The sequence below is a fragment of the Salminus brasiliensis genome, chromosome 8 (assembly GCF_030463535.1).
Source record: "Salminus brasiliensis chromosome 8, fSalBra1.hap2, whole genome shotgun sequence".
Lineage (NCBI taxonomy): Eukaryota > Metazoa > Chordata > Actinopteri > Characiformes > Bryconidae > Salminus > Salminus brasiliensis.
Genome location: NC_132885.1, coordinates 13,282,949 through 13,297,944, shown reverse-complemented (window position 1 = coordinate 13,297,944; position 14,996 = coordinate 13,282,949). Strand labels below are relative to the sequence as shown.

At 41.7% G+C, this 14,996-nt stretch overlaps 1 protein-coding gene across 3 annotated transcripts in view; it reads right to left on the bottom strand.

Moving 5' to 3' along the window:
- Nucleotides 1–14,996, bottom strand: part of raph1a (Ras association (RalGDS/AF-6) and pleckstrin homology domains 1a) — an 89,051-nt gene that overhangs the window by 61,960 nt on the left and 12,095 nt on the right. The window contains exon 1 of one of the 3 annotated variants that reach the window (XM_072685672.1): nt 10,641–10,660. The exons of the other annotated variants lie outside the window; for them this stretch is intronic. The gene's annotated coding sequence lies outside the window, so the exon portion shown is untranslated. Of the gene's footprint in view, nt 1–10,640; nt 10,661–14,996 lie in introns of those variants that run through there. 3 annotated transcript variants of the gene reach the window in all.

The window sequence follows — 14,996 nt, the reverse complement described above, 5'->3', positions numbered from 1 at the left end:
GCTGAATATTCCAGTTGCACATGTTTCATAACACTCCCGGCATTAGTCTGTCCTAGAAGTGTCAAGAGATAACGTACTGTTAAACTGCAATACAGAATATTATCTGTATAGCCTACTAAACATACTGCCGTACTGCTTACACATGCCATCTCCATAACCACAAAACGTGCTATAAGAAGAACCACTGTTTTTGGTTTGTTTACTTCAGAGACAAATATGCAATAGCCTACATGCAAAGATATAACCAAGGAAATGTGGAACCAAATACCAAAAATGAGTTCCAGTAAACCCCAGTAAATTATCAGCGTGCCATGTTAGGCTTAGCTCAAGCTGATTGGTGTCTGACTATGGCGAGTGCAAACAACAAACAGCAGCTAGAAGAACCTCCTGATTCTTTCAATGTGACAAAGGTGTTTTCCTCTATTTTTATTTTAGGAGGGCTGGGGTTTAGCTTTTAATATTTAGAATTAGCTCAACTGGAGCAAACTGAAACACATCTGCCAATGCTTTTCAGCTTTGTAGCACACTTTTACGTTGTTTGGTTACAGCCCATAATAAAATATGACCAATAGGAGAGGCTACATCTACTGTTTACATTTCACTGCTTACTAAACTACAGGTTAAACGATTTCTATATTTGTGCTCCCTAATATTAAATGGATCTGACAAAACCCTAAAAATGACTAAGCATTTCAATCACTAACATAATCGCAAAACATCTGACAGACAGATTCAAAAGCTAAAGATGCTGAAGTACATGTTAAGTAATTCAGATAAGTCATCAAATATTAAACTATTCCATTCATTATTCAGGTTAACTGCACTGCTACTGTACAATTACCAGCACACAGTGCTCTGAGCAATTTAATGTAATACCGTTCTGGTGGAGTCTTGTTCATTCAACCAAAATAAAAGCCTATCAGTTCATTAACAGCAGCATGATCTGAAATGCCTCGCAGCAGCTGAGTCAGACTGACCCTTCTTCAGTGCAAAGATACACCCCCAGATTCTAATCCACTAAACCAGCAAGACCTTCGCGCCTCACCTCCAGCCAGGACAGACGGTGCCATTTGAAATTCAAATCAGACAGTAGCACTCAGCCGCAAGAGCAAAGCTAAATGAAGGCCAACGTCCCTGAACTCGCCACGTCCTCTTCACAGACTGGCAACACTGGACACAATGGAGCGATTAGCCCTGGAACCTGCTCTCCGACAACCCTGTCCTCCCAGCCACAGCCAGCAAATCTGATACATGCACCCCTATTCCAGATCCAAATGAATTACACTGGAGGAGGAAAAGAAGGGGGGGGGGGTCGCAGATTGAGAATAAAGGCTCTGCATTTGCAGAGAAAGAAAGAGAAAGAAGGGAATGAAGAGAGAGATAAGTGGGGGAAAAGAGGGAGCATAGGAACAGAGAGAGAGACAGAGAAAGAAGAAGAGAGGAGAGGGAGAGAGACACTTAGGAGAAGTGAGAGGGAGAGAAGAGAGAGCAAGAAGAGGAACAGAGAGAGAAGAGAGAAAACGGCGAGAGAAGAGAGAGGTGGGGAGGTGGAGAAAAATGGGGGGAGATTTGAAGTGCAGATCTTGCATTATGCAGTATGCAGTAGTGAGGGGGTTGCAGGTCAGTAGTACTGTACTACTGCTGCAGGGATTTGGGGCAGAGATGCCCAGCGCAGCAGACCTGTCACATCACATCGCTTTACCAGCAAACAAACCAGCACTGATCAGACCTGACTACTGAGCCAAACCTGGGCCTCACTGTGCCGCCTCCACTAGCACGCCAGTCCACTATCTCTTGGAGGGGTGAATGACTGGAAGTGGAAGTAGGTAGTCCTAGCACGCAACTGGAATTCAGATTATTTCTTTTGATTTTGGCTGATCTGTGTTACAGCTAAAGCTAAGTAAACTTAAAATAGCATATACTCAGTGGTGAACAAAACTGTATAGGCCTATTTCATTACTTTTGAATTTTTCTGCCAACAGAAATTGACCTAAGGAACTTAATCTTAAATCAGCTTAAAATACTTGTTTAGGGAAAAAAAAAGCCTAAATGTGGTTTTACACACCCATTTAACACCCTGTTATTCTGCCCTAGAATAAAACAGGCAGTTTATGGTGGGCTCGTAAATAACTTGATGAGATCTGCTTTGATTGGTTGATTTACAGCACCTAGACAGTTCACATGAGCCACATAGTTCACATAGAACATTGTAATTATATATATATATATATATATATATATATATATATATATATATATATATATATATATACATTCCTGAATTATACCAGATAGTGTTGCTGTTGCTGATATGGGCACAGTGTACAGTTAGCTAGCTGAAGAGCCGGATACCCACCCTTGTCTAAGCCAGTGTTTCTCAAGCCTGCGTTCACTCTAACATTTTTGCAATCGAACCAGAAAGGTGACATATGATGCGTGTATTCCAGAAGGCTACAAGTACAGTAGTAGTCTACATAAGACAATAAAGTTGTCTGTGTGTTCTGCGTGATCTATGCAATAACCAACAGGAGGGGGAAAAACGATGTAAAATAAACCGGTTTTAATAAACCATGTTGTCTTGATATCAGTATTAAACCACATTAACGTACACATGCTAATCTGATCAGTGAATGTCATACGTTAAAGCTGTAAAATTGTACGTTACTGTTCCTGCATCCCAACTCACACAGATTTTTGCTGAGACAGCTACACTAATGAATGCAGTTCTAATGGTGACTACTTTTGAAACACTGTGTAGTGTGGTAGTGTGTGGTTTGGGATACAGACCTGCTGAACTAATGCACCTGTGGGCAGATCTGCACGGACACTCAGCTGTGATGTAGTGGGCAATTGTGGACGGCATGACGCTGATGGAGTGAGCGGGCTAGACTTTGCGGGCTAGAGTGATCCTGTGCAGAACTCTTCTGCGTTAGATTTTTTTGAGATGTTTTTGGCTTTGGTTGGTGTTGTACCAACGTTCATTTGGAAAAGGCCAGAAACACACCTTCTCAGGTGGTCTTGGTCCACTTTAAAGTTCGAAAGGCACATCAACCACAGACACAGCAATCACACCAGTTTTTGATAGAACCAAAGCTGACAAATATAAACACACCCCAGGGCAGGGTGCCTCCAGGACCAGGGTTGAGAACCGCTGCTCCTAGCAGTGCTTCCCTTGGTTAGCTAAGGTTAGACCTCGAAAGGCTTTCGCTAGTGGGGTGGGTGTGTGAACATTTTGGGCGCATAAATAATCTCCCAGTTTTAGGGTTTTAAATTTGTCCTGTTTTGGTCATGCCAGGGTTATGGTCCTGTCCTTTCCATGTACTAAGCTCATTATTCAACTACAGTTTCCTTTCCAGGGCGCCTTTAAGCAATTATTTACGCAATATTTAGTATATAAGTAATTATATACTCATATTGATATGATTATGATATCATTGCTAAACAAGACTGGTGCAGCCCTAATCTCTAGGTTTATTCATAGGCCTTGCTGCATGGAGTGGTTTCATTCAGGACAACACATGCACACACATTCATTCACACAATACAGACAGTGTGGAGCTGATGAAAGCAAACGAACATGCACCCTAACGCACACACACACACACACATTCATTCAGCATCTCTCCTCCCGCAGATGGAGCAGGCAGCTGCGTTTGCCTGTGTGCGAGTGTGTATCTGCAAGAGACAGAGACCCTGAAGCTCTGATTTCAAAGCCGGAGCCCTAACTCCTCTCCTTTGTATCAAGGCTGCTCTACTCTGCCTCAGGGTTGTCGGGGTAGGTGGCGGGTTTGGGGTGTTGACTCCCTTTCCGACTGCACCACCAGAGGCCTAACCATGTCACAAGTCTGTATAGATGCCACAGCTCAGCCTCAAATCGAAATAATTAAGCAACCCGAGAGCCCGGGAGGTAGTCAGAGTGTGTAAGGACAGGCACTGAAGCCTACGGGCCTTTACTGGGTCAGTGGGACTAGAAACTAGAGCGCATCAAGCTCTCACGAACAGAGTGCTGCAGCAATCATACAGAGTTTGCACACTCAAGAGATCATGGCCCCCCTTAGACTGAAAAGGCACTAAAAAGTCACATGGGAGATCTCCTTTATACATATGTAAGAAGTGCAAGAAGTGTGTTTCAGCTTCATGGTTGGCACCACAAGGCATAATTAGAGAGTGAGTAGCTAATAGGAGAGAAAATGAGATTGAAACTGGAGTAGGTAAAATAAGGTCAGGCAGAGAAGGTGGGCACCAAGGTCTGCTGGTCTTGGAGGCAAAATTGCTTCTGTCAGGGTCTGATGTCAGTGTGAAATGAATGAAGCTACTCTCTTTCTATAAATTATCATGCAGTTAAAACTCTCAGGAAATATATTGTCACTGTCACACAAAAACCTCTTATCTCCAAAATAGCAACTTTACAGGACACGGAAAAAAACGTACATTTCAATGGAAGTCAATGTAAAAAGATTTTATTTAAGGTCAATCTGGAGCATTTTTACTGGTCCAACTGCCAGTTTCCAATAATGTCAAAAGGGGACAACCAACAAAAATGGAGATACAATGCTTTTAAATGACACAGGCATTACAAGTAGGGTCAGATATGCTGTAGAATAGAATAGAGACTTTCTGGAGCAGATAAAGATGGCCTAATAGCCACCCAGCATTGAGCTGTGGAGCAGCAGAACTGTGTTTTCTGGAATTATGGTGCTCCATCCAATAACTTTGGGTTGGGGAGTTGAGGATAAGTTGAGGAGTTGGGGATGAGTTGGGAAGGTGATCATCCAACAACCTCACTAAGGCTCATGTCACAGAATACAATAAAATCCTCACAGCAATGTTCCAAAACCTCAGAAAGCCTTCCCTAGACGGTGGAGACTGTTACTCCAACAACCACAGGATAAACCCTTTTTTTTAATACCCTTGATTTCAGAAGAAACATTAATTGAATTGAACAGGTGTCCCAATACTTCTGTCCATATAGTGTATGTGATTAGTTAGAGCCTTGGTAAAATAAGCATTCAGTTCAGATGGACTGTGAACCCTGACATACTGAGGCCATTTTAAAGAACGCTGAACACTGGCCCTGCTCACATCCATCCAGCCCTCAGTCTCAACCCTGACGACTTCCCATGGTCTGAAACCACCTCATTCATAAACCTTACTCTGAAATAAACTGTTCAGCCCACATCTGTTACAAGCACGAAAGGTCATCTGAGTATTTACAGGCCGATGATGTACGGCATATGAAGTGTCTTCGGAGCTGGCCATCTCGGAGCTCCAGAGATTTGCACAAGCGTGAAGATGAGTCTCTGAGACCAGATGTGAGCTGTATACAATAGCAATGAGGTAAAGACATGGACCATGTAGACCCAGGAATAGTGCTGGTCAAGAAGGACACACAGCCAGACCTCAGGCTAGTTCATGCACAAAGCTTCTCTGTGCGAGTTTCTCCTTTATGGGAGAGTTGTCATCTGAGTAGTCCAGGTCTCATGACCATGTGTGAGGCCTTTAGGTTCTCCTTGTTCTGCCGGCTTACAGTGTTAATGCCCTGAGCAGACACAACGAAATTTAATTTATTTTGTTCTTTGGTTTCTTCCACCTATTTCATCTTGAGCTTCTGAAACCAGCCTTGGGACAGCCAGGTCAACCAGGGGCCATCTTGAAGAGAACAGTAACCTTCAGAAAAGAGTTGAAAGTTCTCAGCAGCAGGCTTTATTTTGCATGTGCTTTGTTTAGGAGTACAATCACGCAGGACAAAAGGTCTCAACTAGCAAAACCAGCAAGACACTCTTTAAACAATTACTGCAAAACAGAGCAGAGCAGGCCAGGAGTAAGATGTACTAGCATGGTAGTGCAATGTAAGTAGAGAATTTCCAAAAGAAGGGTCTACATAGGTAGTTTATATAGACTGTGGATAGTGGAAAGGGAGTTTGCTGGGATGTACAGCAGGCCTACTCTTGATTATGGCTAAGAGAGTGACTGGCAAGACTTCAAGGAAATTTCTGACTAAGTGAAAAAAGAGTGATGGAAAGCCTTGACCACTATGTTGCCTCTATCCCTCTCTGATTACTCCTCTATTGATTTACTTGCAGACCGTCTGCCTCTCCAGTAAAAGTACTGTAGCGTTTGTACGTCAGCACTGACTAAAAGACATGAGAAAAGGCTTAACATCACTTTCTCATCATTAATCTCACAAGTATTTGATTGATCAAGAACAACAGGGACTCTTCAAGCAATAGGGAATGAAAATCTGTCAATTTAGGCAGAAAGCAGCACCAAATCTACTGTATAATAAACCTATCTATAATAAATGTTGACCTGTATGTCATGGAAATGTAACTCTAAACAGAACTAAGGAACGTCCGTACTGTTGACGGGCAGGGAAAGTGATTGAAGCACCACAGGGAGGAGAGAGAATCCATGTAGGAGTTCCACCATCGCAACCCAAACATTCCTGAACTGTAAATTCACACCGGAGCCTGAGGGAGGGAGCCACATTTCCCAAACAGGCTCCACTTTCACACTACAGTAGCAGTGTTATCACACTCTTTCACGCAAGAACGTGGTGTGTGAGCGCAGCCACGTGAATGAGTCTCAGTTTTAATCGTGAGGGAGTTGATTACTTGCCCCATGCTGACGGGTCAGACCGATCCGTTTCAGAACACACACGGTGGGTATTTTACTGTGCACGCAACGGTGGCAGGAATGCACCAGCAGTGACAAGATCAGCCCTACAACAGATCCAACATGGCATCACGTAGGAGGAGGACTGGCTGTGCTCAGCTGAAGGTGGACACTGGAACATTCCTGAGGCAGGACTGTAGGTGTTCACTGCACTGAGGACAAAACATCAGCTGATTTACATGAGGCTGAACATTGTGTTGTTTCGCAAGCTTCAGCAATGACCACAATGTACTGCATGTGTTTACAGCACACCTAGAGCTCTGGATAAGTGTAAATGTTAACAGTGACATAGTCACTGGAATCTGGGGATGAATGCAGGAAGATGGGGAGTGGGGTGTTTGTCTCAGAAATCCTCCCTTGTGGCCCACTGACTCAAATGATCAAAGATATTTAAAAGTATGAGAAAGTACACAAACTTAGGCTGATTGCAGCATGTCTAATGCCAGGTGTGGGCTAGAGGGGTATAAAGCCCCCTAGCATTGAGCTGTAAAGCAGTGAAGCTGTGTTCTCTGGAATTACATACTGTAGTCCATACTGTAGTCCATAGTCCATTGAGAGCAACTTATCCGGGTACTTTGCCCTGGCATTTGACTGACAGTAAATACAAGTTTAGTAGAATAAAATTAGAATTTTCTGTTGATTTACAGTTACTAGAAGTCTAAAAACCATTGCCAGACAGGCAAACAACCATGCCAGTCATTGATCAATGAATAAAAATGAAAAAAGAAAGAAATAGGGGCTGGAGAGCGTCAAAATGGCCCTATGGGCTGGCCGATATGGTAAAAATACTATATCACAATATTTAAAGATTTCTTTCATGATACGTGATATTTATCACGATACATGTAATCACAGACATTAGTAACGACAGATTCTTATAAACTACCATTCAGAGACTGTATAATACTGAATACTGAATACCATACTGAACAATGAGGGATTTCTATTCAGCATCTGCTGCACTTCATCTAATTAAACCAGTCTAATTACACTGTAAGTAATGGAACCTGCAGCTGATCAGTGAATCACTGTGGATCACAGCAGCACTAACAGTATCCTCCATATGCTTAGAAAAGCTTACTGTTATCACGATAACAGAATTTATCACGATGCGATAAAATATCGTCATATTGCCCAGCTCTAGTTGTACTGACCATTTCCATTTCTTCATTAATTTAATCAATTATTTGAGATTCATCATGGAATTAATGCAGACTTTAGACCTATTTTGAATTTAAATTAAAATGACAATAATCATGACATAAAAATCACTTCAGGGAACAGGCAAGTGAGGTTGTTTAGGAACCTGTGTTTTAACAAATCGGTAAAATCCAGTGCTGGTGAGCTAGCTGTTAGCTAGCTGTTAGCTAGCTGTTACAGGCCAAAATTAAAAAAGGATGTCCTTGGCTTTTCACTGTGTTTCATATTCTGCTTATTCAGTGCAGCATCTACATCCAATTCTCTGACTCTTAACATTAGAACTGTTGCCTTCAGCATCACTATCTGACCAGTGATGAAGTGTCTGCCACAGATGTATACCTATTCACTGGCCGGGTACCACAGTTTACCATTTTCTCTTGGCTTGAAGCGACAGATCTCTCTCTTTGCTGTCCTTTAGGGAAGTAAAGAAAATTGCTTGCTCTCATTCGTACCTGCTCACCAGCTATTATCAGGAGGGAATCTAGGTGGCCAGTAAGTAACTGGGGGAGGAACCAACCCTTTAAAAGCAAGATCTAAGAGGGCTGCTGGAGAGAGAACTGCTATCACCATTGAATAAATGCTGTGGGTTTAGTTGTGTGGGTAGTTCAGCTGATTTGACCTGTTTTAGAGACACACTGTGTTATGGTACTAGGTATTTTACCAGCAGTTTATCTTAACTCTTGTGTTGGGGCTTAATTATGTCAGCATACTCCATCTCTTTTTAGAAAGGCCTACATTGATTGTGCCACCTATTGTTTCAAACAGCTAAGAGAGGTACACCTATTCATTCTACACTTAGCAGAACTCGACCTGGTTAAGGGTTCAGGATTGATGTATTTTTCATTACTGGCCAGGGAAACTCAGAGTAGCCTTTTGTTTTATGTTGCAGTGTGAAGTGTGCTTTTGTTCTGCTGTTCTCTGGTCCACGGTTTGATTCTCCCAGTGAGGTACTAGATAACACAGCAGTTTAATATGTGTGGTTTTAAATGGCTGTTTTGTTCTGAAAGCTCTTTTCAATCCCTGCTTCTTCTCCCTGACTTTACTGGTCAGCTCTAACTCTTCAAATGTTATGTTATTGATCTCGCTGTATAAGAGATGCAAAGTGGGGTCGTGACAATTAACCACTGATGAACATTAACTCCAGACTCTGCTGAAGATTCAGAGTCAGCATTTCTGTTACTGTGCGTGATAGACGACCAGATTCCACCAGATTCAATGTGATGTTAATAGGAAAACGGCATCAGACGTAACATGTTTGCTCACTCACAAATGAGGATTACCAGGGGTTTTACCTCAGTTTTGCTGTTTCTGCAAAATCCGCCACTACTCTTTCCGCTCATTTGCATGTGCCGTTAGCGCTTCATAAACCACACTGTCATACAGAAATTCCTAAAGTCAAGGTGCCAGTAAGCAGACAGTGCAGATTTTCATTTCTAGAAGTTTAAAAACATTCTGCAACAGGTCAGTTTTGATTCTGCTGCCATCAATACTTAGAACAAAATGTCAGCAGCTTAGTTGATGTGCATTTTGTCTAGCACTGAAACAGTTGTTGGGTTTTCTACTGTGACTATAGGAGGAAAAGCTCAATACTGTGCTTCACATTTTGTTTCACTGGTCTTGTTTATAAGGCACTGTGCCAATAATCCAACTTGCAACTATTTTCTCTGCATCAGAAGTTTTGGACCATTCCAATGGTCATTCAATCATGAGGAAATACAAAGTTTCGTTCAAACAGCCATGGTATATACTGTGTGGCCAAAAAGTATTAGGACACTGGCTCACTCATTGTTTTATTAAAGCAAGGATATTCAAAACAGTTTTTGTTGAAGTGACCGTCTCTACTATCCAGAGAAGGCTTTCTGCTAGATTTTGGATCATTGCTCTGAGGATCTAATTGCATTTAGCAACAGGAGCCTTAATGAGGTCAGGATGTTGAATGATCACCACCCCACCTTATCCCCAACTCACCCCAAAAGTACTGGATGGAGCACCACCATCATTCCAGAGAACACAGTTCCACTGCTCCACAGCTCCATGCTGAGGGGCTTTACACCCCTCTAGCTCATGACTGCCATTTGGCATTGTCCCAGTCGGTTCATGTTTATCTGCTTCAGAGAGTTCTAAACTGTTGGCAATACTTCTCTACAGGGAGTAGTCAAGCTGTGTGTGTGGGTGTGTGTGCATTTGCACATCTGTCAGCAATGGGTGCTTAAAGTAGATTCATTCACTAGAGTGTGCATATACACTCCTGTGCACCATAAACACCTCACAAAAATGATTTATAACTATATAGACAATAAAATATATGCTCAGAAACATATAAGAATAAATATAAATTACATTAATACAAGTAGCTTTTTATGTATGTATTATATATGTTATGCATGTGTTTTAACCATTTCTATTTAGTAGTAGTATTTGTAGTATTTGTAGTTACCCTCCAACACCTGGTTTGGCAAATTGATGCTCCATTAAATGAAACCAGGTGTGCTTCTAGTGGATTTGAACAAAGATACGCAATAAAATAAAATTCTCTGCTCTTCTACTAAGTTCAAAATATATCTCCTTTTCATAAACAAGATATTCTTGTTTGTTTTTACTGCATTAATGTTTATTTGCATGTATGTTCTATAGTGTCTTATAAGCAAGAATACATTTACTTAAATTAATTCAATAAATATTTTAAACAGTTTTACTTGCTACCTAAGGCATACAGTATATTAAAAGAATGTAATACAAATCCAGTTGCCAAATTGGCTACTCACCCCTCTCAAATTTAAGTCAGTATGTTCAGAGAGTACACAAACTGCAAATAAGCACCACACCAAAAATACAGCATAAAAAATGGCAACAGGGTGGAGAGCATGTGGTTTAACGGTTACAGGAGGGGTCCTTAAAAAAAGCATCACGTAGCAAACAGATCACAGTCCGGTCTGCCTAGATAAAGGACAAGTGGGCGCAACATAGAATGCTGCCCTTTATAAAAGACATCATGTTTCAAGCTGGAGACGCTTCCTCTCAATGAAACCTGGAGTCGATCCTGCTCACCTCCAAACTACACTGTGTCATCCTGATGTACCAACACTTGAAAATATATGATGGGACAAATGACTGTAGAAAACATGGACGTCATGGTTCTATTCCTTCCATTTTACAGAAGTGAAGGCAAAATTGTCTACCATGTTGCCAAATTTGCAACCAAAGTTTGCACAGTGGAGACCAGAGGCAGAGCCAGACTCGTCTACTCCCAGACCTTCTTCTAGACCTTCATTAAGCTTACAGCACAAAAGCAAAGCATACTTTTCTCATGGATACCCAGTTCGTCTGTTAAGTGTAATGGACAGAAAGGGCATGAGGCAGGTCCTGCAGAGGGTCACCACTTCCAGTCAAGGCTGTCAATCACATCATTCCTAAGTGTAACCCCGCCTTCTTAGGCTACAGATTTGGACTAATGTTTTAAAAGGTGATAATAATGAAAATAAAAAGAAAGGTGTCAGTATTAGCACTGGAACACTAACTGTTGGAATTAAACTCTGGAGATGGAAAGACAGATTAGATGGAAACAAACAAACAAAAATGTCTTATTTCTAAAAAAAGGAGATATGATCGATTTGCCAAACCAGGTGTTGGAGGTTAACTACAAATACTGGGCTTCCTTAAGGACAGGTTGAGAAATGGTTAAAACACTTGCATAACATATATAATACATACATAAAAAGCTCCTTATTGTATTAATATCATTTGTATTTGTTCTTATATGTTTCTGAGCAAATATTTTATTGTATATATAGAGTTTTATGGTGCACAGGTGCATAGTGAATGAATTCATCTACTTTAAGTTGCACCCATTGCTGACAGATGTGCAAATGCACACACACACAGCTTGACTAATCCCTGTAGAGAGGTATTGCCAACTGAGATGGAAAATTTGCTATTTTGCCATTGAAACCTATGGGGATGGGTGGAGCTACACATCATACTGCAGCCAGCCAGCAGAGGCGCTAAACCTGTGGTTGCTTGACTGTTGAGTTTTCTACAGTCACTGGATGTTATAGTCATTGTGTTACAGTCATTGGACTTATGTGGTGTTATGGTGTGATTTTATTCAGTCCCGCTAGCTTACTGTTTAACACAAAGTGCGCACTAGCTTACTTTTGTTGCTAGCAACGTTGGCATGTTTGTCTGACTCCTTTGAAAAAGAACTGAAGGACTGCATCAAAAAAAGCACAGTAACAACACAACAAGAACTGCCCAGTTCCAGATCAGAAAAAGAAGGGAGAAGGGTCACAAAAGGAAGGGCAGTCTGAGCTCCCGACTTTGTGTGCTTGTTTCTGTAAAGAGGTGGTGCCCACCTGGACCCTGATAACAGCTTCCATGGCAATCTCACTAACCGTGTGGAAAAGCTCTACCACACAGGAGTCAGTGCACAGCGATAGCTTAGCCATTTAAATAACAGCGATTATCCACTTGCCTTCGCTAAATAAAGGCATGTAGATGTATACAAACACACATACACACACACTGACAATGAGGTCCAGAAGCCCTAAAATATGGGCAAACAATACTTTTATGATTACTCACCCAATCTCCTGATTTAGGCAGATTATCACAAAGAGTTGGTGGAACTAGAAGTAAATGTAATCCAAAGAGGGTGTGGTGTTTGACTTCTTGTTCACCTGACTCACCAGTCTGCTCACCAGACAACAATATCCTACCTTTATACAATATGACATGAGTTATCACCTGGGCTTTTTAATATTGCAATTGAATTTCCACATCTGTTGCTGTATTAGACGAGTATTGGGCATAATACTTTGTAAGCATCAGCATAGCATTACAAATAAACACTGAACACATTAGAGTGGTTCTTCCCTCTCATAGCAGAAACTTTCTGGTATAGCTCTGGTATTCATGCAAGCATTTTAACACTGCAGAGTTTAAGCTGCAACAAAAACAGGTCATATTGTCCACATAAAACCTAGTACTTCAGGAAACATCAGTTTCCAGGAACAACTGTCCATTGCCAAGCCACCGGTAATGTGCATTTGGAACACAGCCCTACAAGTATAAGAAAAGTGCCCTTCGGGGTTGAGCAATTAACCTTCGAGATATCAGACCTCCAGGCACAACTGAGTCACGCTTATCCATAAAAAAAACATGAGGAAAAGCTCTGTCTCAACACATCAGTTCCAGCAAATCAGCGTTCCAGCGAAGAAATTCCTATCAGACTACTGTTTCACGACTTGGTGATGGTAGATAAACCCAGAAGAACCAGCCTGTTTAATTCCCGAACACTGACTGGCAGAAGAGGAGCACAACACAGTTTAAAATGACACTTTCAAAGAAAATCATTAAAGAAGAACCACTTTTGGTTTCATAAAGCACCTTTTAATGGTCTCAAGAACCTGCACTTGATGTAACCTTTCCATTGATCTCTATTACAAACACTCTCTTTTGCTTCATGGAGTCAGAATGAATTACAGTGCTGGTATGAAATCTAAAGGGATGGAAAAGACAGCTAAGGAACCGTTAAAAAGCTGTATGGAGACCCAGGGCTCAGTGGAAACAGCTGGGACTAGGGAGCGTTACGACAGCACCTTCAGACATGTCACAACAAAGTAGAGGCACGAAAGCCTGTAATGATGATAAAATGGTTATATGCACTCTAAACACGCCTACCTCCGCTCTCAGAAACAAAAAAGACACTATGGCTGACCATTAAATATAAAATATCTGACCATTACACACACACCTACATCCAACAATAACCTAAAACCCATGAAAAACAAATGTTCACTAATAAAAATAAAGCTGCTACAAAAGGTTCTTCCTGTGATGCCATAGAAGAACCACTTTGGTTCCATGAAGAACCATTGTTGTACAGGAGATGAAGAAGTGTGAAGAGCCTTTAAATTGGTGTAGAACCTTTACATTGAATTTCTTAAACCTGTAAAAGATTCTTCACACAAATATACACTATATGGCCAAAAGTATTGGGACGGCATTAAAAAAAGGGTTGGTCCTTACTGTCCAGAGAAGGTTCATTAGATTTTGGAGTATTGTGGTAAGGATCTGATTGCTATCAGAGACAAAATTGTCAGTGAGGTCAGGATGCTGAATGATCAGCAACTCACCTCAGCCCCAACTCATCACAAAAGTATTGGATAGAGCACCAACCATCATTCCAGATAACACAGTTCTACTGCTCCACAGCTCAATGCTGGGGAGTTTTATACCCAATGGGTTCAATTTGATCTTCTCCAGAGAGTCCTATTCTAATGGCAATACTTTTTTACAGGGACTAGACAAGCTGTGTGTGTCTGTGTGAATTTGCACATCTCGGTCAGCAATGGGTGTAACCTAAAGTAGCTGAATGCATTTATTAGAATGGGGTGTCCACAAACATATGGACATATAGTGCACAGTATCAGGCATTACACACTACAACAGCTACTTCTAACTTCTAGCATCAGCCCTTCAGCTACACAGTGCTGTGACAGTCAGCATAACACCAGTAAGGCTGTAAACTGTGAGCGCTCCTGATTCCCAGTCACTCATTCCTCCCCAAGCACACGAGCCTCATTCTTCTTCCCATTCTGCCACATCAGGAAAAGTTCAGAAAGCCTCGCACACTCAGAAACACTGCAAACGTCCAAGAGAACAAAAAAAAAAGGAAAGAAAAAGGAAAAAAGGAAGAAAAGAGGAGGAGTGAGCTTAGATTTTCCAAACACGGACGTCAACATTACATCAACAGGGTTTAAAAAGCTGCTTCTGTTCAAAGTTCACCCTCTTATAAGTCCTTCAGCAAGATAATCGATTAATCGGAAGGGCAGAATTTCCAGAGAATTAGAGGGTGTCAGTCTAGCCAAACAAAGCGCACAAATGCTAACGCTAACTGCTCTGGAAGACCAGTCTGATAGGCCTCCGAGTGGATTTACTCAAAACAAACAGGCCAGGACAGAGCAACACTAGACGCTCTGATTACGCTGCCGAGGCCATGGAGGGGTCTGGGCACAAAGCTGCGATGTGAGAACCGCAGATAACTGGGCAGCAGTCACACACTCTCACACACCGCTGCTGTTATGCGACCCGACAGGGAGGCAGGCTAGTTCACGACCGGC